The following is a 26,025-nucleotide window of genomic DNA, read 5'->3' on the forward strand; positions in this document are numbered from 1 at the left end:
GCCAGTGATTAAACTTCTCAGTTACCTCGCACTTGCGTCTTGCCATCCTTGAATTGTGATAGAAGACTTTGCCTTACCATGGACGCAGCGAGTGTACCTCTGCCTATGGATGCGTCGGAATTCAACTCTCCAGATCCGGCGACGCAGGCCATTACCCACGCTGTGATGGAACAGCAACGTGAGCTCTCCCGTGTCAGTTCTGCTCTCAATGAACTCATCATCCAGTTCCAGCAGCTTCAGCAAATCAATCAGTTCACCACCTCATTGAGCCCATCCCCAATAACCCAGGCAACTGTCCCAAGATCATCGGACTCCCCGGTAAAGCTGCCTGAGCGATTTGAGGGTGCTCCTGTGGAATGTAAGGGTTTCCTCCTTCAGTGTCACCTGTACTTTGTCCATCATCCTTCCCTGCCCGATGAGACCAAAGTCGCCACCGTGATCTCTCGCCTAGCAGGAAGAGCATTGGAATGGGCGACTGCCGTATGGGAGAGGGATGAGCACATTTCTTCATATGACGATTTTGAGCACCTATTTCGTGCAGTGTTCGATCATCCTGCTGAGGGAAAAGAAGGTGGAGACAAACTGATTCAACTCACCCAGGCCCACAAGTCTGCTGCAGACTACGCACTAGCTTTTCGAACGGCTGCTGCTGCTAGTGGGTGGAACGAGGCTGCCCTCTGCACCATCTACCGGCGAGGACTGAGGGAGGACATCCGAGTGGAGCTCGCTTGTCGAGATGAAGACCTGGACTTGGATTCCCTGATCTCTCTGTCCATCCGCTTGGACCGATTGCTGTCCCAACGTCGTAAACCTGCCAAATTGCCTCATCTTTCGCAGCCTGCTACGGAGCCTGAACCAATGCAAATTGGCCTCACCCGTCTCTCAGCAGCTGAACGTCGACGTCGAATCGACCAGGGGCTCTGCCTCTACTGTGGGGAGGAAGGCCATCGTTTGTCTACCTGCCTGGTGAAGCCTGCTCGGGCACCTGACCAACAGAGAGGGGCGCTTGACCGAGAGAAATACTCGCCCAGAAAGGTAAGCGCCCCTTCTATCGTCAAATCTGCTAAACCTTTTGTGGTTCCAGTGACAGTGCGCTCTGGTGATTTTTCTTCTTCTCTCCCGGCCCTGCTAGATTCAGGGGCAGGAGGCAATTTCATCAGTGAATCCCTGGCCCAGACCCTCCACATTATCCTCCATCGTCTGCCAACCCCTGTTCCTGTCCATGCTCTTGATGGCCGTCCATTGGGATCTGGGTTAATTTCTCAAATCACCAGTCCAATCCAACTCACTGTGGGGAGCATTCACGAGGAGGATATCGCCTTTCTTGTCCTGCCATCGTCGACTCAGCCCATCACACTTGGTCTGCCCTGGCTCCAGGAACACAATCCGATGATCTCCTGGACAGAGAGAAAAATCATCTCCTGGTCGCCAGCTTGTCTCCGCCGTTGTCTTCGCCTGTCGTGTGCCTCAACCTCCATTGAAAGCCCTCTCACGGCCTCTTCTCCAGAGATTCCCAGCCAATATCAGGACCTAGCAGAGGTATTTAGCAAGGTTAAAGCAACACAGCTCCCTCCTCATCGCTCATGGGATTGTGCAATTGACCTACTGCCTGGAACATCACCACCTCGAAGTCGTGTCTACCCTCTCTCTCTCAATGAAACACAGGCTATGGAGGACTACATCGAGGAGGCTCTACAACAGGGGTTCATCCGACCTTCTACCTCACCCGCCTCAGCAGGTTTCTTCTTTGTGGAGAAGAAGGGTGGGGGCCTGCGCCCATGTATCGATTACCGAGGACTGAACTCTGTCACTGTGAAGTACAGGTACCCACTCCCTCTTGTCCCTGCTGCAATTGAACAACTACGGGGTTCACGTTTTTTCACGAAGTTGGACCTCAGAAGTGCCTACAATTTGGTACGAATACGGGAGGGGGATGAGTGGAAGACAGCGTTTAGCACGACCACAGGCCACTATGAATATTTGGTTATGCCATATGGATACATTAACTCACCTTCTGTCTTCCAGGCTATGGTCAATGATGTGTTGAGGGACATGCTTGGGCGGTTTGTCATAGCCTACATCGATGACATCCTGATCCACTCGGCCACGATGCCTGAACACATCGACCATGTCAGGAGGGTCCTAGAACGCCTCCTGGAACACCAGCTCTATGTCAAAGTCGAGAAGTGTGTGTTTCACCAGACCTCTACCTCTTTCTTAGGGTACATAATTGGACCGGAGGGAGTACGGATGGAGCAAGATAAGGTCAGTGCAGTTGCCAATTGGTCAGAGCCCAAAACGGTTAAGGACCTCCAGCGTTTCCTGGGTTTCGCTAATTTCTATCGCCGGTTTATCCGAGGTTTTAGTTCCGTTGCAGCTCCTCTCACAGCCCTCCTCAAGGCACAGCCCCGGCGACTTCAGTGGAATGATGCAGCTAGGGCTGCTTTCACCCAGCTAAGGAAGCGTTTCATGACAGCACCAGTCCTCAAGATGCCGGACCCACTGAAGCAGTTCATAGTCGAAGTGGATGCCTCAGAGGTAGGGGTTGGGGCTGTATTATCACAACGGCATGGTCAACCTTCCAAACTGTACCCATGTGCCTTTTTCTCCAGAAAGCTGTCCCAGGCTGAGCGGAACTATGACGTGGGTAATCGGGAGCTACTGGCGGTTAAACTGGCGATTGAGGAGTGGAGACACTGGCTTGAGGGGTCCCTGGAGCCATTTCTTGTTCTCACTGATCACCGTAACCTTGAGTACATACAAGCAGCAAGGAGACTCAATCCACGTCAGGCCAGGTGGGCTCTCTTCTTTTCTCGGTTTAACTTCTCCATATCCTTCCGTCCAGGTTCAAAAAATGGCAAAGCGGATGCCCTGTCCAGAATGCACAGTCCAGGCGATGTGACACCTGAGGTCAAGACCATCATTCCTCCCACGCTGATTGTCGCTCCTGTGCTGTGGGGAATTGAAGAGGAGATTCGGAATGGTCTAGAGGGGGATCCTGCTCCAGCTAATTTACCTACAGGTAGAACATATGTTCCTTTTGCTCTTCGAGACAGGCTAATCACCTGGGCACACACGTCACTGGCTACTGGACATCCAGGGATTGCTCGCTCTATCCAGCTCCTTTCTGAGAAGTATTGGTGGCCCACCTTGGCTTCGGATGTGAGACGGTATGTAAGGTCCTGTTCCGTATGTGCTACTACGAAGTCCCCAAGGGAGCTCCCCTCTGGAAAACTGATGCCATTACCAGTCCCACAACGTCCATGGTCTCATTTGGCTGTAGACTTCATCACAGATCTCCCTTTGTCAGATGGGTACACTACTATACTAGTGGTAGTAGACCGTTTCTCCAAGTCCTGCCGTCTCATTCCATTTGCCTCTCTCCCTTCTGCATTTCAGGTTGCAGAAGCACTGTTCCACCAGGTGTTTCGTTGTTATGGCCTACCAGAAGATATCCTCTCTGATCGAGGTCCCCAATTCACCTCACGAATCTGGAAGGCCTTCATGGAGAGATTGGGTGTTGCAGTGAGTTTAACTTCTGGTTACCACCCGGAGTCCAATGGACAAGCAGAGCGGACCATCCAGGATCTGGGAAGGTTCCTGCGCAGCTACTGCCATAACCGTCAGCACGACTGGTCCCAGTTCCTGCCATGGGCTGAGTATGCTCGTAATTCTCTTCGTCATTCTTCCACAGGGCTTACCCCTTTCCAGTGTGTGCTGGGTTTCCAACCATCCCTATGTCCATGGAACCATAGCCAGACTGAGGCCCCAGCAGTGGATAATTGGTTTCGGCGGGCAGAGAGCGTCTGGCAGAGGGCCCATGTCCACCTCCACAGAGCTATCCGCAGACAAAAGATCAATGCTGATCGGCACCGCAAGGATCCCCCAGAATTCCAACCTGGGGACCGAGTTTGGCTCTCGACTCGGGACATCAAGCTCCGCTTACCTTGCAGAAAGCTCAGTCCCCGTTTTGTGGGTCCATTCAAGGTCCTGCGGAGGATCAACCCAGTGTCCTACCGTTTACAGTTACCGTCTGATTATAAAATCTCACCTACCTTTCATGTCTCCCTTCTCAGGCCAGTGATTCCGGGTCCCCTGGCAGAGGCAGTGCCACGGGACATTCCACCTCCCGCTTTGGATATTGATGGTGCACCGGCCTATGCAGTACGGGCGATCCTGAATTCCAGACGACGGGCCGGACGTTTGCAGTATTTGGTGGAGTGGGAGGGATACGGTCCTGAGGAGCGGTGCTGGGTCCCCCGCTCTGACATCCTCGACTCGACTATGCTGTTGGAGTACCATCGCAACAATCCAGACCGTCCAGCACCCCGTCCTCGTGGTCGCCCCCCTGGGAGCGCTCCACGTCCTCGTGGTCGCCCCCCTGGTCGCATCCCTCATCGATGTCGCTCCACAGCTGGAGCTGTGCCTCAAGGGGGGGGTACTGTAACGACTTCAATCACTTCAATCACCCACTCGTCAAGCCCAAGGACATTTCAACGTTCAGCATCGCCCACCTACTGATTACTTGTTTGCCTGCACCTGTATAGTTTACCTGCACCTGTGTTCACTAGATTGTCAGCACCTGTTTTGTTTACCTGCACCTGTATCCACTTATTTTCAGTTGTATTTGAACCCCTTAGTTTGGCTTGCACCTTGCAAAGTCTACTAGTTGCTATAGACTGCTCTGGTGTTGTTTGTGACTCTTCAAGTGTCATTGTGAAGCCAGTGATTAAACTTCTCAGTTACCTCGCACTTGCGTCTTGCCATCCTTGAATTGTGATAAGTTGCTATTAGTGAATTAATGGGGAGATAATCGATAATCAAATCGAATCGAAATCGAATCGGACTGAAAAAATGAATCGTTAGATTAATCGATGCATCGAAAAAATAATCGCTAGATTAATCGTTTAAAAAATAATGGTTTATCCCAGCCCTAGCCCACATATGTCTCATCTGCATCACACACACACACACACAGAGTAGTGTCTTCAAGAGTCTTTTGAGCTCGATGGTGTTTTAAGCCCCCACCATCGACTTCAAGGCAGCATTGAGACCGGCACCTAACCCTAACCCCATGGGCGGACTGGCCATCTGGCATACCGGGCATTTTCCCGGTGGGCCGACACACCTTTTGGGACGATAGAATAGGCTATATATATAATTTAATCCTTTTGGCCAACGATCGGCCCAAAGGAAGGACAATCAGCAGTCCATTGGTTACATTTCCATATTGACACTCGACTGATCCAATAACAGCTCACGTCAGGCCCCACCCCTCGCATTTTGGCTCAGAGCCAGGATTCTGTGAGCGCATCAAAAGTTAATCGAAGTTGCCTAAACAAATAGTGCAACTTAAATGTTCTAAATGAATGATTTGCAAACCCGGACAGCAAAAGAGTGTCAAATCGATGTTAATTGTTGGTCAGATGGATCAGTTTCATGCATCATGCATAAGTTTAGTCATCTAGTTCATATGATATTCAGCTTTATTGTCAATGCACAAATTAAATACCAGTAGTCTAAAACAAAATGCAGTTTTACCCAGTGGTGCAAATAACTGACATGTCCAAAAGGGCCTTCATGAAATGCGTTGCTAGACTGTTCATACACATTTTAATGGGCCAAGTTGAAGAGCTACTCTCCGTTATTGTTTGTGCAAATAATAGGCTGATTCATGTTCCCTTGCATTTTGCAACTACCAAGCTCAATCTTTTAAGAAATCGAAAAAGAAATCGCCGGCAGATCAGGCTGAGTTCACCCAGCCTAGTCCATGGTAGGCGCCCGATAGAAATATTGTTTAATTTTGCGATTGAGATATCCACGCACTGGCGCCCCCCCTGCGACGTGTTCGCCCCCTGGTTTCAGAGCTATTCTAAATGCAAAAATGCATAGAGGGAGTTATGACAAAACCGTGACTGTTAACAAACTATATAAGCTATATAAGGTAGGCCCTATGCTAGGCCTATTACACAACATAAATTGTCACTAGGCTATGCTGGCGACCCAAATAAAATCTCCTTTGGGAACCAATGGCTTACAGTATCAAGCTGACTTAAAGGAATTATCCGGAGTAAAATGCACTTTAGATCAATTTACGGGTGATTGGGAGTACATACGTTGAGTTGACATCCAAATCATGTCATTCGGATGTGTTTTAAGAAAGTTCGATGTTACCGTTTTTAGTCAAAACTCGTTAACGTGGAAGTGAGAAGGGCATATTATTTCGCCGCTACAAAACGCTATTTTTATACCTCTTCTACAGTTCCAAACAACATTACACTTACGTGGTAGTGACTAGAGGGTCCCTAAAGCCAAACCGAAGTATCCCGAGGTCTTTATGTGGTCGGAATGAATTTCATCAAGCCAGTACCTTTCCGGAAATGTTGTCATCTTTGCTGCCATCTTTAGGGGAAAGTCTGTAGGAGTCAATTGCCAAGTGTGCTCTGGAAATTCACAATTTTGTCGCCGTTTAAAAAAAAAAAAAAAACATAGTCCAGTATTTCTTTTGAAATTGAAACTGGACTATGTTTTTTTAAACGGCGAAGAAATTGTGAACATTCAGCATTATACCGTACAGTAAAAAAAACGTACATCAGTGGTTCTCAGGTGTAGGCTGACGGGCATGGATGGATTATGAACTTTCGGGCCCCTGGGCCCACGTGTATTAAGGTCTCCCCACTAATTGTCGCATATGTGTTAGGGGGGTTTGGGGGTCCTCCCCGAGAATTTTTTTTAATTTGTTTGATGTGATTTCCTGTATTCTGGTGCATTTTGGGGATGGCCAATACTAAATTCAATCAGATTCATAGCCTACATCCTGATGTGTTGATATTGAGGCAATGATTCCATGCAAAGGCTTGGGCTTCAGGGCCCCCTCACACCTTGGGCCCCTGGGTCTGGGCCCAGAAGGGCCGTGCAGTAATCCATCCCTGGGACCAGGGTCCCAGAGTTAAATTAACATTGGTATCAAAGGGATCTAACCTACTACTAGGACCATGGGCGTCTGAGGCATTGTGAAAGTGGGTGGGACATTTCAGCTAGGGGGTATGGGGGTCCTCCCCCAGAAAATTTTTTGGACTAGATGCAATTTCCTGAATTCTGGTACATTTTAACAGGTTATTTAGATACTTCTATATAACAAAATAATGCCAGCCTACGAAATTAATAAAAAGTAAATCATGCATAATTTAAAAATAACTCAATATATAGGCTACTTGGCTACGCAAGAAGAAAATTTAAGAAATGTTAGTATATTTTAACTTTTAAATGCACCAATCAAATAAATTCGGAGGTCAGACTTGCTTATTTTCATGGAAATATTTGTGCTGTAGCCTAAGCTATTTTGCACTTAAAAATTATAACCATGCATACACAGGTGGAATAGTTATTGTGATATTGCAATAAGTTCACAACCACAAAAACATATGCTACATTTCACAGTTCAGAAATGTTCAAAAATGTGTGTACATTTCAGCACTCCGTGAAATTATGCAGAAGTGGTCACCTGTGTTATTCAGCTAGTTCTTTTAAGATAATATATTGGTCATTGTAATGGCCATAGCCTACATGCTATTCCTTTTTCAGGATGTACCCATATCTGCATGATGTGAATGTTTGCATATGGCTTATGTCAGGCTTTATATCAATATTTGTGTCTCGTTATTTGATTTTCTTCATATTTTTGCATTAATGTCACTAGGAAGCAATGCCAATATAAATATATTCATTTATCTGTGTAAGTGGGATTGGCTGGAACCTGACAATATAAGAACCATGATAGTGGGATAATCTATGGCTGAGCAATTTACAAAAATGTATGTAGGCCTACTGACAAATAGTTTACATTAGAATAGGCTACATTATAATTTCGCCCCAATGAGGTTATGTAGAAATGTGTTGCAATTTCAAAACCGGATTACTCAGGAAACACTTATTGCACAGAGGCATGCTTTATATCCTCGTATTCGGTACAGTTTTCTGTTTATTGTGATATTGGGTTTGCCACGTGTTATGTGAAGGGTTAGTGAGATATTAAACCGAGAGTAATGGGTGTGCACTGTGTGCAAAATGCAAATATGATTAGCCTAAATTGCACGTCGGTTCAATGATAATTTTCTCGCGAACCATTTATCACAGCAACTTGGCGCTAATATCATTGGAAATCTTAGATTCCGCTCGTTCACATGATGTGTGATGTGATATATGTATAGGTTTAGTTTAGTTGAACCTCATCTACCAGGTATTTGACCTACCAGGTTGACACTTCAGCGTGAAAAATACTCAATAATACTCCTATTATCCCATACCTGAAGCCGGGGAAATGCGGGGGGAATGCGCCTGGGATGGCTTCTGAAGTAGCATCGCAAATGAGAGAAAATTTAGAAAATTCCACAGACAGAGGGTGCTCTTGAACCCTCTCACCGTCTCTGAAAGCATAACCGTGGTTCAACAGGTAGATCTATAGATAGAAACTCATTTTCCAGGCATCTGACCGACCGTGTTGACACTTCAGCGTGAGAAATCGGGGGTGTGGCGTGTGAGTGTGTGAAAGTAATCAAATGCGTGTGTCTCACGGCCAATGAGTGAGAGTTGGCAGCTATGGTTTAGGATGCATCATAGACAGGTTATCTTTCAGGTAGCCTATATATTTTCCATTAGAAAACCATCACGTAGCGAACGTGTCTAACTCACTTAGCTCCTGTTAGTAGCCTATGGTCATCAGTGTTGGGAGGGTTACTTTCAAAACGTATTCCGTTACAGAATACAGAATACATGCCCAAAAATGTAATCTGTAACGTATTCCGTTACGTTACTCAATCTGAGTAACGTATTCTGAATACTTAGATTACTTCCGCATTGAATTGCATTGGAATGTGGCCATCAAATCCTGCTTAGGCCTACTAAACAGGCCTATTCTGGTGTGTTCATCTGTTCCAAATGGCTGTGTTAGGCCCACATAGGAGAATGTAAAGTCAACTAGGCCTAAGCTACCTGATACAACTTTAAAATAGCAAGGTGACCACTAAAACTACAGCAGGCGACTAGGCTAATTAAAACAAACAAAATAAATAGGCTACTTTAAGGGCGTAGCCAGAAATTATAATTAAGGTGTGCCTGTGAAATTTTTCGGTGGCATCAACCCAGTACAAGTGAGGGGCGCATATGACTGATGGAACGCAAATGACCTGTACATGTAAACACTATGGGCTACTGTATATCAGTGCTCTCAAAATGAACGTGATCGCGTAATCAAAAACCGCACGTTAAAATATGCTAGGCCTACTCGCAAGAATAATTCTTCAGAGGCTGCACCATATAATTCATTTTAAAACGTAAATGTAGATCTAATTAGAAAAAATAATAATCCATAAAGCTATTTTAAGTTAGAATAAACAACTTAGAATGCAGTGCCTATTTTAGAGATTGGTTTTATTGCCTAGGTCTAAATCAACACGTGAACTAGGCTTTGCTTATTGCTTAGCAAACTGTGTAACCGATTGGCCGAAGTAGCCTGAGCTATTAATACTTGGGAAAATATCCTTTGAACAGACATCAGGAACCACGATCAGTGAGGAACAGGAGTTACCTCCACTTACTTTACTCGTAATTTGCTGTGCAAACAGTCATTTCAGGGTCTCCGATATGACGCGTCCATAATGCGCGCTGGCTGCGCTTTGAGGCTAGTGCAAGACGGCGGGGCTTGGATTTAAACATGTAAACAATTTCATCATAGATTGCTTTCAGGAGCTTCTGGGAAATGGACTTGCCTTAATTTATTTAGTGAGTGAACAAACTTATGAAACAGAGAAGTATCGTCATGTAATCCATTGATTTCAACAATGTAACTGTATTCTAAATACCAACTATTTAACTTGTAACTGTATCGGAATACAGTTACTCATAATTTGTATTCTGAATACGTAACGCCGGTACATGTATTCCGTTACTCCCCAACACTGATGGTCATAAGCAAAAGAGATGACAATTAGTGCTGTTATCAATTTGCTTGGTAGCCTATAACTGCATTTATGGTTTTCTACAAATACGTCAATAATCAAATTGGCCTTCATCACTCAACCAATGCTAATGGTAACATTATTTTACTTACGTCCTAGGCTATTGATATAATTTAAGATTAACGTAGCCTACCAACAGTAAAAACCAAGCATGTCCGATAAACATTCTCAGATTTATTTCAGCTTCAAGAAGAAATGGGAATTATATGTCATGCAGAAATCATCCTACCCTTATTAGACATTCTCTGCACTAAACTACAGTCTTGTCCTTGTAGGAAGCGTGATGTCTTTCCAACCCACTTTAGATTAACTATCAACAAAATTACGTCTCACTGCAACGCTGTGCCATCTGGTGGACAAACAACTACGTAATGCCAATACTGGAAATGCAGCCAAATTATTATGATGAATATTTGGTTTTCCTTTAATCCTACTGAATTTGTAATTATGTATCGGCCGTTCTAATTGCCGATACCGATGGTATGTGCGTGCCTGTGTTTGTGTGTGTGTGCGTGTGTATATGTGTGCACCACCATCTACAGGCCAATGAGTATACAGTCACTAAATGTACACATAACTTAATTTTTTTAGACCCCCCCCCCCCTGTACAAGTACACAATGTGTAAATCATTTGAACCCCCCCACTCCCAACTGTTACTTTTATCTTTCAGAGGGTTTAGTCTTACTGTAAATGAGGTTGGGGGGTCAAACCCTTCTAAAACTTCCTAAAATTCGAACTATGTAGTCAGAACAGTATGCTGAATGCCAGTAGAATATTAGTCTGCAGCTGAGAGTAGATCGCCTGATTCTCTAAATGATCATGAAAATAAAAAAGCCCAACTGCAGCCATATGGCTCGAGTGTCTTCCTCATCCCCTCCTCCTCTTCTTCCTCCGTTCTCAGACATCTTATCTCCAGCTGGCAGGGCCCCCACATCTGTCCGCACATCTGTGCATCCGTCCGGGTGAGACAAAAACAGCCGACCCTGCCCGGCACAGATCAAGCGCCAGTGAGCAAGCGAGCGTGCGCGCGAGAGAGAGAGAGAGTGTTACAAGGTCAGGAACCAAGGCGGCCAGGAAGCGCGCCATGGTAACCTCAGGCCCTTTATATGTCCATCCTGGCCATGCAAAGAGCCAATCCGGTGCAGCTGAGAGCATCTGCTTGGACCTGTCCCTCCGATTGGCTGACCGCAGTGCAGCTTACCAACTGTACCCCGTCAGCCCAAAAGCTGTAAGGCATTTTTATCTCGGTAAAGCGGAGAGGGTTATGTATGGAATCTGTGTTTACTGAAAAACATCTGCCATCTTAGGACACACTCAGCTTAACAGCTCTGTTGGAATCGTAAATGTGCCAGACCACAAGCAAATATGACAAGGCTAGAGATTCTGGAGACTAATTATATAAGATTTGTACTGGAAATAATGTACATAGCTTAAATAGAATCACTGTTTAGAGATTTCACTTTTTAGAATTTCATGGTAATATGGTAAAGGATAATTGGTAATTGGTAAAATTAGAAACATTGACACAATAGCTAGTACAGAAGTGTACGGATACATTTCAACTCACACACTCTCACACACACACATACTAAGTGGTCACTATAAGTTAAGTCTAAGATTATAGGAGCTGATTATAACAAAGTCGATCTTCTCCTACATCCACAGCCAGACATACTGGAATTTCATATTATGTCTAATTTACTTTTATCTGTAGTTGAAATTAATTTAAGTTTTATTTAAGTTAATTACCTCTTTCCCTTTTCTGAAATGAATTGGCACTTGTAATGACATTTGACTCTGTTAAGTGGCACAAAGGCACAGTTTAAGTGATGCCCCCAGAGCATAGCTTTGTAGCCACTTGGCTGCATTAGCCACTAGCAGATTGACTCACATTAGGTATTAGGTAGCATGGGGCGGTGGTAGTGTAGTGGTTAAGAAGCTGGGCTAGCAAACTATAGCCTGAAAGTTGTGAGTTCAATTCCTGGCTTCCACCATTGTGCCCTTGAGCAAGGCACTTAATTAACCCCAAGTTGCTCCGGGGACAATGTTGTAATCCCTTCAACTAGTGATGGGCGAATGAAGCTTTGGTGAACCACTGAACCACAGCAGTGTGAACCTAGTGACACTAGCTGAAAAGCAAAAAGATGGCCGCCACACATACATTTTTCAACATAAAAGTCCTTTGCAAACCAATATTTTTGGTTACATACTGTATACTGGTTTGGGTAAGGACTTTTATGTTGAAAAATCTAGATGTGGCAGCCATATTGGATTTTTTCATTAGTGTTGCTAGCTTCACACTGCTGTGGTTTAGTGGTTCACCAAAGCTTCATTTGCCCATCACTAGCCACAACAGACCTTAATTTTGCTGTTTATTGCTCTCTCTGAGATATCAGAAAAGAAGGAAAAGCCAGGCGCATCACAGCTCCTCTGCTATGGGACAGTAGCAAAAGAGGCCTCTAAACAAGTCGACAAGCAATTACAGTTGCACAAGTTTACATAAGAAAATATATTCAGGCATGGAGAGAGCCAGGCACATCACAGCTCCTTTTAAACAGACCAGATGAACCTCTTCACAACACAACATATAATCAAGGTATCGAAGCAAAACCATATATCACTTGTCATAGCTCAGCTAGCAGCACGCTAACTAGCCTACTACATCTGCAGCATGTTAACTGGCTGCATTTAAACATATTTAAGTGTAGCCTGACGACCCAGACCCACATCAAGATGTAGTGTCTGGGAACTCACCATTGGCACTGTTCAATCTGAGGGGCAGGATAAACTGTTGTCTTTCAAATTTCCTCTGCACGCAATAGTATAGCGCTACAACCAGGCTTGGAATTTCGACATTCTGGGGGCAAGGCCACTTGGCCTTCAGTTGGGCATATTTGGTGGGGGGCACAAAGGCCACATGTCAGGGCACCAAGGCCAAAGTTAACTATACAGTAGTAGGCTATAAAAATGATCAAAGTTGTATTTAGCCTATTCACTGCAGTAGACCTGCATCACTGTATGAAACATTACAAAAACATGAAACATGTCATATTACATAGAACTGTAAATCATCTGATCATCTAATATTTACAGATATCTAGGCTATATATAACATTTATTTTATATTTGGCCTGTTATGAAATCATTTAAGCACAGCTCAGCTTTAAGAAACTCAAATAGCCTAGATGCATGTTTAGCATTTTGTGATCATTAAGCTACTTTCACAAACTCTTAGTCAGCTGTCCTCTGATTTACCAATATCTAGGCGATATTTGTAACATTTATTTTGTATTTGGCCCGTTATGAAATGATGTGGAACAATCTAAACACATTGTAAAACGTAAAGCCCTAAAACTGTACAGGGGACTGCTTTACACCTTTATGTTCGGTAAGGTCTCCTGTTTATTCTGATATATGGTTTGTCATGTGTTAAAAGAAGGGTTCGTAAAGTATTCCACCGAGATGAATGGGTAGGGAGATCATGGGACGCAAAACCTTCAGTAGAATGTATGATTAAATTGAATTATATTATTTAATTTTCTCGCGAACCGTTCAACACAGCAATTGTCGGCTAACATCGTTTAAAAGCTGAGAAAAAGCTCTTTCATGTGATACTTGTGATGTCTGTGTGATGAATAGGCTACTTCGCGAATAGTTCAACTGAGAATGGGTGAATTTGGACGCGCTTTCTTTCTTGCGCTGTCACTGTCTCCACTGCGTAAAAGACTAAATTAATTTGCGCTGTGAATGCTAAGATTATTTTGACAGGCCACAGGCTAAATAAAAATCGCTATTAGTAGGACGCAAAGCAGAATATTGAAAGAAGGGGGCACCAAGGCCACCGTGGCCTGTAAACCTCTGATTTTCAAAGGGGCCTCACGGCCAATGCAAGGGGCTACGACGGCCATGGCCGTCGTGGCCGCCATGAAATTCCTACCCTGGCTACAACTCATGAGTCCCATGCGTTTTCCCACCAGCGGAGCTTGGCTAGTTGATCAAACTTTTGCCAACTTAAAAAAAGCTTAACTCGAGTCGCGCTGTTCGCCAGCAGCAGCATCCATCTTCTTTGTGTTCAAGTAGCAGGAAATTTATGCGGAACTGGCGCAACTTTGCCATCATTATGTTATGCCCGTCCACCGACTATACATGATGTGATTGGCCTGACCGAAGTTTTGTTTTTCCAGCTCGCAAGAAAATGGAGAATTGCTAGACTACCCTGGCTGCAAATTAAATTTGCTGCCGCTAGGGTGCGTCTAGATTTTTAGGCTAATTTAAAGGAAAATTCTGTTTTTTAGCACTTTAAGGCCCTTTTCTGGTTTGTTTTGGATGAACTAGAGTGGTGGACACCAAAATTTTGACGATTGGTCCTGTCTCGACTTTTCTGACTCGTTTTGAATCGCCTTTGACTGCTCAGGGTGGCTGCCAACAGGCATACTGTAGTAGGCTACTCAACATGTCCTAAAACAACCCTCGGTGAGTTGCAGTTTTTAAAACGAACGTTAAGGGTTGTTTTAGGACATGTTTGAGTAGCCTACAGTATGCCTGTTGGCAGCCACCCTGAGCAGTCAAAGGCGATTCAAAACGAGTCAGAAAGGTAGAGACAGGACCAATCGTCAAAATGTCGATGTCCACCACTCGAGTTCATCCAACTACAGGCAACGTTTTCGTGTTAATTAATCATCTTCGTGTAACCCCTTTCTAACGAGTGCTAGTCACTCATCACAGTAAAGCTTAACTTACACTAAATAATGCCGCGACAGGATCCTGAATTCTCAGCAGTGGAATAGTGAATTGGCTGAGATACCATAAATATATATGTATAGCTGTGTAGTAGGATTATAAATGGTAAATATGAATATGAATAATTATAAATACAAATTTAGTAGCGCGGTGCCTCCACTGTAAAAATACTACACTTACCTTAGGCTAGTGTATTATGCACTTATACAGAATTTAAATAACAATGTGAAAATAATAATCAGACTAGTGAATGTAGTTAAATGAATTGCCAATACACCCTGGATATAAAGAAATACAATAATGAAATATTTATTTAATAATAGCCACGTCGTGAACGTGACAACCCAAAAGCTGACAAATGTCAGGGAGCGAACAATTCACTCAAGGGTAACGTTAACAGGATAAAACGAACGCTAACGAAGGGTAATGTTAAAGATTAACATATAATGCTATGTTAGCTTAAGCTAAACAGATACCAGTGTGAAAGACAGACAACAAATACAATACATATCATTCAATCACACGAATACACAACTCACAAAATAGTATCACATCATATAACATTAAGGCAATAACCCAACCCAAGCGCTGGCCGTTGGAGCTCGTTGGTGCACTGAAGTCAGCTCTATGAGCTGAAGGCAGGGTAGCGACCGCTACAATGCCCGTCCGACTCGCCAGACGGGAACGGTAATGTGTTTCTTTTTAATAAACTGCCTGTACACTTACAAAGTTCTCAATGCTTCGGTTTACATGTACAGACCCTCATTATGCTACTGTGTAAGTGTGGTGCTATTTTGAGCCTTGTTAGGGGTATAGAAATAGCGATTTCTTTCTACTGTACGTGTGCCCCGAAGGCTAGCGTTAAACGCTAATAAGCGGTTTGCAATAAAACTGGTCACATTCGACTAGCATGAAAATACATCCCAGCGAACGGTCGAACTCGGTACACATGTGTTATTAACCCCTAGGTTCATTTTGCGCCGGAATTGTCCTTTAACTGTAACACCTGAACCTATCCCATCCTCTGTAAACCAGATTATGCACACACACACACACCTCCCATCCACCAAGTCACCACATGAGCACATGAGTTTTTCATAAAGCATAAGGATCAGCAGGCTGTCCTGGCTTGTCTGTATGTAACTGTACGTTTTTGAAAACCCCATCTTTTTTCATCCATCTCCATATGGTGAACTTGTCAGCTACTGTCTAGCTCTCGACAACCTCACTGTAAAGTACACAGCCAACAGATACATTTTCTTCCCCGTTCAAATATCTGCACCATGTCACATGTAGTACACCGAGCCTTTGGTTTAACACCAATAATTTCCCATTTTATGTCGGTGTGTGAAAATGTAAAGATGGAAGCTGACGACATATTCCCATGCAGACGATGTGAAATCACAAGTAGAAACCGCAAAAGGAATTTTCCCCCTACAAAATCTTTTTTCCCCCTTTCTTTTTCGGTGTTGTTGTCGGGCACTGCAGGGCTTCGTTGGGCCTGTAAAAGTGACCGAGCACGGAGCGGCTCCAACAGGCCTCTTTTTGTGGCTTCTGACCAGCCTCTGCTGTTTGACTTTGGAGGCTGCTTGAGAGGATGCCGAAGCCCGTCATGGGAACAGGTTCTATAGGTTTGAGACAGTTCAGAGACACAAGGAAGGGGGAAAAAACGGATTCCCACTGTTCAGTTTTTTATCAGGTGGGTGCCAAAGATCCTGCGTCTGTGTGATCTCCCTCCCCCCAACCTCACACTACACATTTTCCTTCCTCTCTCTATATATATGATTATAGAGGTATGGATATCTCACTTCCAGACTGACATACCTTCAACCACCGTGTAATTCAGTCTATAAATGAGTAGATAAGCCAGAAGACCAACTCATCATATTTGGATAACAGGCCACCGTAAAAAAAGTTCACAGTGTTACTGATGATAGGGAAGGAAAGAATAGGATATCATAAGATGGAGTAGGAAAGGCTTTACTGATCCCAGTTTTTAATCCAATGACAGACCTAACGTTCTTGACTCAGTCTGTTAACAACAGCACTTTATTATCAACCACTTTACAGTGAATGGGGAACTTCACTTACCAGCACCAATGTGTAGCACCCACCTGGGTACTGCACAGCAGGCATTACGCGCCAGAATGCTCACACACAAGCTTGAGGTGAGATGTTAAAGGATAAAGGATTGGTCCCTTCCCATGTCAGAGAGCCACGGACAGTTTTCAGGGGAATGGTTCTGGACCAGTTCTGGTCAACAGGCCTGTATAATCCAGACCAAATCTATACCGGATACAGAACAGAACCAATCCCAATCATGGATAAAGACAGAGCAGAAACGGCAAACACAGTCCAGACCAGATCTGGTTTCAGAACCATACCAGAACCAGGTCAGACGCAGACCATAAAGGGTAGATACAGACCGAATCCAGGCACAGATCTATCGGGTATTTAGCCGCTGTCTGGCTGAGAGGCTGGACAATAAATAGGAGAGTGAGACTACTGGAGGTGAAGCTACTGGACAGAGCATTGATCAACGTGACTGATGCATCCACTGTCACCACCTCACTGTCAAAGCAAACAGCCATGGCCCTCCTCCATCCAAAATGAAACAGCGTCAAGAAGTTATGGCTATGGCTAGCATGCTCTGGAGCAACAGAGCAACAGCCTTTCCACAGAGACAGAGGAGAGAAATATTACACTGTTGGGGTAGATGGAACCTGGAAGATGAGAGAATTGAAGGCAGTGATTTCTTCTTATTTCTTCCTATTTTCTTTCCATGAATGAACTCAGCTATTAGGTGTATTATGCAGTTAGGAAACTGATGTTGAGCTCCAAGGTGTGTGTGTGTGTGCGTACATGTGTGTGTCTGTGTAAGATTACTACCTTATCCAGTACCATCCTGGGTAAATAGAACATACAGAACAATGAAATACATGTCAAGAGTCATGACCAATCAGATTAGCGAGCCAGACACTGTATCTAGATACGTATCTAGATATGAATCCGTGGATCAGGAATTCACATTGGAGATCTGGACACACACTCACACAGAGGATGGAGCTCTGGATAGTATCACCACAAAACACACCATATCATCTCATCTGTCCAAACATCACTTCTAGGTGGTCTACCAAGAAGGGGGGGCGGGGGGCAGAGTATGGTGGAACATTCTGGAGATCACTTCCACTGAGCACTTCTAGGCATTGCTGAAAACATTTGAGATTGAAAGTGTGTGATATTGTATTCCTAAAAGACAACATCAAAAACATGAGGAAACCTGCCAGAGGGGAAACATGACACAAAAATCTCATCACATGATACCTGGCTTCACCTTCCCTAAAACACTCAAAATGAATAGGCATTTAATTTATTTCTTAACTGTATATGCTGGATCGGTTCTCTTGAGAGCCTTTTCAGACTAATTTCATATTTTTTGACAAAGTAGCTGCCTTTCATATACTAATGATAATATCTTCTTTGTTGAGAAATAGGTCTGAAGGGGACAAGAAAATACATGTAGTTCTCTGCCCCACAAAAATCATTTGATCACTTATACAGTATATGACAGAACATGTCTTATTTAAAAGTTCACATATTCAGTTTAAGTAGATATATATTTAAAGTTTTTGCTAACATGTCAGAAGATGTAATGTGGTTACTGAACCAATCATTCAAGAGTTGAGCTGAACTGAGATTAAAATGAGATAGGCTTCAAAGGTCAAGTCCAGGGACTCAGCATGTCATACTGTTATTCACATATCTAGTTTAAGCAACTTTACACACTTTACTTATTTTCCAAACATGTGTCAGAAGATAACATGTATACTGGGCTAGACTGTCGAAAACACTAATGATTAGCGGTCAAACATATCCAATCACCAGATTCATCTACTGTCATACAATCCACGTTATATCTCCACTGGAATGCATACGTGGCTGCCTCTAAGTATAGGCCCCATGAAGCTCCAAGATAGAGTGGTTGAACATTGCTATGCCATCTGCACTGGAAATTTAAATTATCCTATGGTCAGACAGTATATGGAAGCCAACACACTAGTTATTTAACCTTAAAAGTATCTGACATTGAAGCGGCCTACTTAGACACCAGAGGGGGAGACGGAATAAAAAATAACTTAAATAGTGGGAATCTCTTTGGCTTTACGTTCTTAAAGCCACCGTGTATCAGAATCTCAATAAAGATCTGATTTATCATCTTATTTATATTGATGGCTGTATTTTTCTGTCTGTTACAATGACATTTTAATAAATTGGATACTTAAGTCATACATCATATCATATATCATCATTATTGTGTCACGTTCACACATCTCATGTCCCTGGGGTCATTTTTTTGCATGACTCCTTCTTGCTCCAGAGGGCCCACCTGTGCACACCTGAAGCCAATACTGTAGATGTATTATTTTATTATTTTGTACAGGTGACCATGTTGAAAATATATGGCTTCATTGTGCTAAATAAGAGTTGTGTTTATACAGCCGGAAGAATCCAAAATGTTATGTGTTTTCAAATGAGCGTCATTTCATCACATTCAAAAAAAGAATCACCTTCATTTCATTTCATTTATTTTACAGGAAAGGATTAAAAGTAACAATGTAGTTGGTTCACTGACAAATAAGGATTTTAAAAATGTGTTTTCAAAATAATCTTTAAAAATGGACAGAATGCATTTTTTTGGAGTTGGAAGACTGTGTTTAAACAAATCTTAATGGCTGCACAATTAAAAGTATTGGTAATAAAAGTAACTTATGAATACTTTATTGTAGAGGGCTGGTATTTTGGTTTTCCAACATCCAACTTTACATGGATTATACTATATTTTAAATATCAAATAAATACTTTACAAATTAAAAAAGTAGGTAACACTCCATAATAAGGTGCCATAATAAATAGCAAACTAGTAATTACCTAACCCTTTGTTAATATTTGTTAATTGTTACTAAAATATCTATTTGCCACAAGTTAATAGTTTTTTCATCATTAATTAAATATTAGTTGTTTGCATAAAATCTGTATGTTAATGTTTTAACAAATCTATTAACTAATATTGTATTAATATTTGTTAATAGTTAACTAAATATATTTTTGGCACTAATTAACAGTTATTTCTTATATCATTTAAATGTTAAATGTTTATTTACAAACTACATGCTAAAAGTTAATCACATTATTATTTATCTAGATTTTCTGATTAGCTTTGTGGAGAATTTATGGAATTTATGGTTTATGGCTTTATGGTCTTGTGGGGTGTATAAGGCACCCTACTGCCAGTGGTTGATTGTGTGAGAGTTTGCACTCCTCTTCTTCCACTTCATCCTTATTGGATACCTTTGTGGTTGGCTGTCCTGTAATTGGTGACTCTCTGTCTAGTCTTTGAAAGTAGTGTACTCTTTGCCTTTTAAAGTACTATTTGGTTGCTGCTTGAATTTGGTGAAATTCAGGGGAGGAGGGGGTGTAACAGAGTTAGAAATGTAGTTTAGTGTTTGTATGTGATTTTCGCTAGCCTGGCGAGCCAGACCCACATTAAAATGTAGGCTCTGGGCACTCACCGTTCGCAGTGCTCAGTCCGAGGGGCGGGATAATCAGTTGTCTTTCAAATTCCCTCTGCACGCAATAGGACGCAATAGGATATTTGTTTTCAAGTAGCAGGGAATTCAAGCCAAACAGTTGCAACTCTGCCATCAATCATTATGTTAAGCCCACCAAACGACTCTATACACGATTTCAATGTCCTGATTAAGTTTCGATTTCTGGAGCTCACAAGCCAACTGAGAGTTGCTAGACTAGCTAGGGGCGCGTCTAGATTTCTAGGCTAGATTTTCGCCGTAATTAAGCAGCTTTATTGAGATTGGTGTTTTAGAGCCCCCTTTGGAGAAACGCTATACTGCAGCTCTGCTGCGTTTTGTCCTTGTATTGTTGCCATAGCCTACAGAAGCGGTATGCTTTGCATTGGGTAGGTTGGCTGTATAAAGCACTCCCCACTTTGTTTTAATTTTGTAACTGTAAAATGCTGTTTAAGTTGAAAACTTTGATATACCACCTGTATTATGTTACTTTACATGTATTGTTAAGATTTGGGTGCAATTCTAGCAACTTAGAGAACGTTTATTAATGTTTTCATTATGACCACGAGTTCATACACACTGAGTCTAACGTGACTAGCTGTATACTCCGCTAGCAACTTTCCATGCATTCAGTGTAGTTAAGCAGTTTAGCTTAGTGTGCATGGAAAGTGCAATTCAGTCTAGCAGGAAATTAATGTACATTTGTGAGTGTTTAGTGAGTCTCAGAATATTAATAAACTGTCGTTCTGTGCACCTGAACATTCCATGTCTTCCTTGCTAGTAGGGCTGACAGTGATGGTATAGGAATGATGCATGTAATATAGCCCATTCAACTACTTGTTTTGTTTTAACTTTTCCTAAAGGAATAAATGTGATAAGCCAGTTTTGGTCTCAGTCCCTTCACTGTCTGACTAGTTATATATTACTAATATATTAATAAAGCTTAACCAACTTTATTATAAGGGTCCCCCATACTAATAGTTATATATTACTAATATATTAATTAAGCTTAACCAACTTTATTATAAGGGGTTTCACTGTCTGACTAGTTATATATTACTAATATATTAATAAAGCTTAACCAACTTTATTATAAGGGTCCCCCATACTGATAGTTATATATTACTAATATATTAATTAAGCTTAACCAACTGTATTATAAGGGACCCCACACTTATAGCTATATACTACTAATATATTCATTAAGCTTAGCCAACTTTATTATAAGGGACCCACACTTATAGCTCAATACTACTAATATATTAATTAAGCTTAACCAACTTTATTGCACGCGGTTCCGGCGCCGACAACAGTGGCAGCTTGAATTTCTTGAATTTCCCCTCGGGGATCAATAAAGTATTGTAACGTCGGCGCATAAAGACTGTGTTAGCGTTCTCCAGCGAAAGGCATGCTGGGACACGAGGGTGAACATTTGGGGGGTTTATGTCGTTATTCTCCTAAGTTATAAGTGTAATGTTAGCGTCTTTATTGTGACATGTTTCCCTTTTAGTTCTCCCTCGTGTGTGATCCTTTTTGTGTGGGAGGCTGCGTCCTCCCCTGTATGTGTAGTGTGTGTGCGTGCTTGACCTGCCCTGTTTGCATTGTGTTCTGTGTCTATCTGTGTCCCGGCTCTCGTTCCCAGTGAATAAACCTTATGATTGGACAACTGTGTGGTTCGCTATCAAATCGTTACATTGGTGTCAGAAGCGACTTTCGAACATGGCCTCCACTCAGCGGGAGCAGCTGGGAGCGGGAGACCTCATCACTGGGTGGAGGCCCACGCAAGAGGATGCAGAGAGAGCCCTTGTAAGGGCTACTAAAAAGCTCGGGGCCTTCTATCGCTACTGCCGACGGAGGAGAGGAGCTTTCGGTTGGAGCTGCCTGCGGCCATGGGAGAAGTTCTTGCCGGAAGAGGAGCCTGAAGAAGCGTTCGCGGAGAGGACGGCGATGGCCTGGGCGCTGACTCCACGGCGAGCCGCGACGCGTGAACAGAGAGGGAGTGCGGCGAGGAAGAGGTTCCTAGACGATGGACGGTTGGCGGAGCCGCTGAGGGCAGCGAACTCACGACGGTGGGGCAGCTTCGACGGAAGGGCCCTCTAGTGTGTGACTGTTTTGGTGTGTGCTTTAACTTTTGGGTGCGTGTGAGGGGCACCGTGCAGTGCTAGGCGCTAGTTCTAGTTGGCCTGTTGGCCGGCGCCTTTTAAAAAAGAAAAAAAGTTCGTTGTGTGGAGTTCGATAGCACGACCATCTCGGGGGTCGTGCCTTCGCCGAGGCCGCGAAGGAGTGGAACGGGCCGGGAACAGAGCAGTACGGCTCTGCGAGATGGCAACACGAGGAGGGACGCCGAAGACGGTAGCTGCAGCGGGAGAGCTCAGCGCGGTCCGGTTGCTGTGGAGTCGGTGCCTGTCTGTCCCGGTCGGCGACTCGACGGAGCGGAGTGGCGTTGGTGCAGCTTCATCTGGCCCCCCTCGAACCCCGGTGCTTGGTACAGTGTCGACGGTTGTAAGGCCACCTAGGGCCCCGTCTGGAGAGGAGGAGTGCCATGGTGACACGCCGCGGAAAGTGCAGCCTGAGGGCGGCTGCTGAGAGGGAGTTGGTGACGAGCGGTTCGGCCACGTGGCTGCTAGCACGCCCGAACTGGATTGCTAGCAGCGTGGCGCCCCGTTGAGTGAGCTCCTGCGACGCGTGCACCCCACGTGAGTTGGCGGAACTGTCGCACTGAACTGAGTGGCGGGCGACGCGCGCCGACGTTAGCATGTGGCTACCTCGTGGGCATTGCCGAGGACGGCAATGGCTTGTTGGGGGAGCTGTGTAACGTCGGCGCATAAAGACTGTGTTAGCGTTCTCCAGCGAAAGGCATGCTGGGACACGAGGGTGAACATTTGGGGGGTTTATGTCGTTATTCTCCTAAGTTATAAGTGTAATGTTTAGCGTCTTTATTGTGACATGTTTCCCTTTTAGTTCTCCCTCGTGTGTGATCCTTTTTGTGTGGGAGGCTGCGTCCTCCCCTGTATGTGTAGTGTGTGTGCGTGCTTGACCTGCCCTGTTTGCATTGTGTTCTGTGTCTATCTGTGTCCCGGCTCTCGTTCCCAGTGAATAAACCTTTTGATTGGACAACTGTGTGGTTCGCTATCAAATCGTTACAGTATCTATCTATTGTAAGGGTCCTATTGAGAGTGGTTCATATTGGGATAGGCAGAAGCACAGTTTAATAACAATTAGTTAAATAATAATATGTCATTAACTTTTCTATTAACATATAGTTTGCAAATAAACATTTAACATTTAAATGATGTAAGAAAAAACTGTTAATTAGTGCCAAAAAGATAGCCTGGCGGGCCATCCTATATCACTGAAATGTATAGTCTGGAATCGAATCATTCACCTGCTTAATCCAAGGTCCACGGCGTCAGCCAATCGAAATTCCTATGGTTCGATACTAGACGTACAGGCTGAGCAAATTAATTTGCTGCCGCTAGGGTGCGTCTAGATTTCTAGGCTACCAAAAAGACATTTAGTTAACTACATATTAATACAATATTAGTTAATAGATTTGCTAAAACATTAACATACGGATTTTATGCAAACAACTAATATTTAATTAATTATGAAAAAACTGTTAACTTGTGCCAAATAGATATGTTAGTAACAATTAACAAATATTAACAAAGGGTTAGGTAATTACTAGTTTGCTATTTATTATGGCACCTTATTATGGAGTGTTACCAAAAAGTATATTGTTTAATCAAATAAATAGGTACAACACATTGTTCAACCATTTCTTCACTTTAATCCGCTATTTCTTGGTTTAGATTAGTATTTTACCTTAGCCTGACAGTAGGACAATAGGACAGCGGCAGCGCTATGAGTCCCATGCGTTTCCCACCAGCGGAGCTAGTGGGCTAATTTAAACGTTTGCCAACTTAATAAAAGCTTAACTCTTGTCACACTGTTCGCCAGCAGCAACATCCATCTTATTTGTTTTCAAGTAACAGGGAATTCAACCCAAACCGTTGCAACTCTGCCATCAATCATTATGTTAAGCCCACCTAACGACTCTTTACACGATTTCATTGGCCTGATTAAGTTTCGATTTCTGGAGCTCACAAGCCAATGGAGAGTTGCTAGACTAACCCTGGCAGCAAATGTAATTTGCTGCCGCTAGGGGCGCGTCTAGATTTCTAGGCTAATTTTACCTGGTTGCAACACCTGATGATGGGGTTGTTTAAAATTATACAGGCATCTTCTTGGACACCTATATAACCTTTTGACTTTGCTAGCAAGTTCATCCATTCAATTTTCCAATACAATAAAGAGTTTTATATTAAAAAAATGTTTTCTTACTTTTGCATTGGTTGTACCACCAACTAAGTCCAACTATGAAGAGAAAGTAGCTATTTTGCAACACCTGATAATAGGGTTGGGCAGCAGTGGCACACTGGTTAGCACTCTGGACTTGTAACCGGAGGGTTGCCGGTTCGAGCCCCGACCAGTGGGCTGCGGCTGAAGTGCCCTTGAGCAAGGCACCTAACCCCTCACTGCGCCGGGATTAGTGTGTGCTTCACCTCACTGTGTGTTTCACTAATTCACCGATTGGGTTAAATGCAGAGACCAAATTACTATACGTATACTTTTCTATCAATATTTGAGAGAGATTTACAAACTTTTCACTCTTCAGTCAAAGTCACTCAGGGTCCTCTTAATGAGGCAATATCCTGTTTACTCTTTTCCCTCTTCAGTTCAAAATAAACATTCTAGGAATGCGGTTGCACCGCCCTGACATTTTAGATATGCAAATTTACGGACAAAAGTTGTTTTTGAGCTAGTAAATAAAATAAAATTATGCTCCCATATTTTTTTTTAATTTCCTTACCTTTTAAATTATATTTTTTAATACTTTTCACTAGGGGTGTAAAGATTAACCGATACGTATTGGTATCCGTTTTTAACGTGTAGGATACGGCTACATCGATACGTTAAGCCCTGTATCGGTAAAAAAACTGAAATGAACCTGTCGTTATATCGATTTACTTGTTATGAATCGGTTCACAACCTTTTCTGCTTGCTCAGACTCTCATTTACGTTCCAAGCAGCGCGTTCATCCCACTTCCAGTTTTGAAACTATACGTGGCACGGAATTGTGGGTAATGCAGTTCGTTTTTGGTTACATTCATTGCCCAAAGTTGTCAAATGACCTCATTACCCATCCACTGCAACTTAAGCATGTGACAACTTGCACTCGGTCGGCTTTGGTTTTTCGAAATCCAGCGCGAAATTAAACACTTATAGCATTCCTAAGCAGCAGCGATAGCCTAGTCTGTAGAGTATAGCCTTACCTTTGATGAAAGGATTTGTTAAATAATAATTTGGCCCTTGCTGCTAAAACGATGCCAATTATTTTGTTCATATTCACTCAGACTTGTGGCATTATAGGTTTCTGCATTAGGTCTACTGTTGGAACAAAATAAGCCCAGAGAGTTTATATGGGTATGTATGAGAATAACAGTATATACATTTGAAATAAATAAATAGACACTATGGGTGGTATAGGGTAATGCAATTGCCGGGGGCGGGAGGCGTGCGGCTGGGGATGTCTTCCTTCCTTGTTGTCCCTGTCAAGCTGTCAAGGTTGCCAAGTCGTGGACACCTCAACAGACACAAGCAAGATGCAATATACAGT

This window comes from Alosa pseudoharengus, unplaced genomic scaffold (assembly GCF_046254945.1).
Source record: "Alosa pseudoharengus isolate Yale_2024_CS ecotype anadromous, Long Island Sound unplaced genomic scaffold, YU_APseudo_1.1 YU_APseudo_1.1_scf_23, whole genome shotgun sequence".
NCBI classification, from domain to species: Eukaryota; Metazoa; Chordata; class Actinopteri; order Clupeiformes; family Clupeidae; genus Alosa; species Alosa pseudoharengus.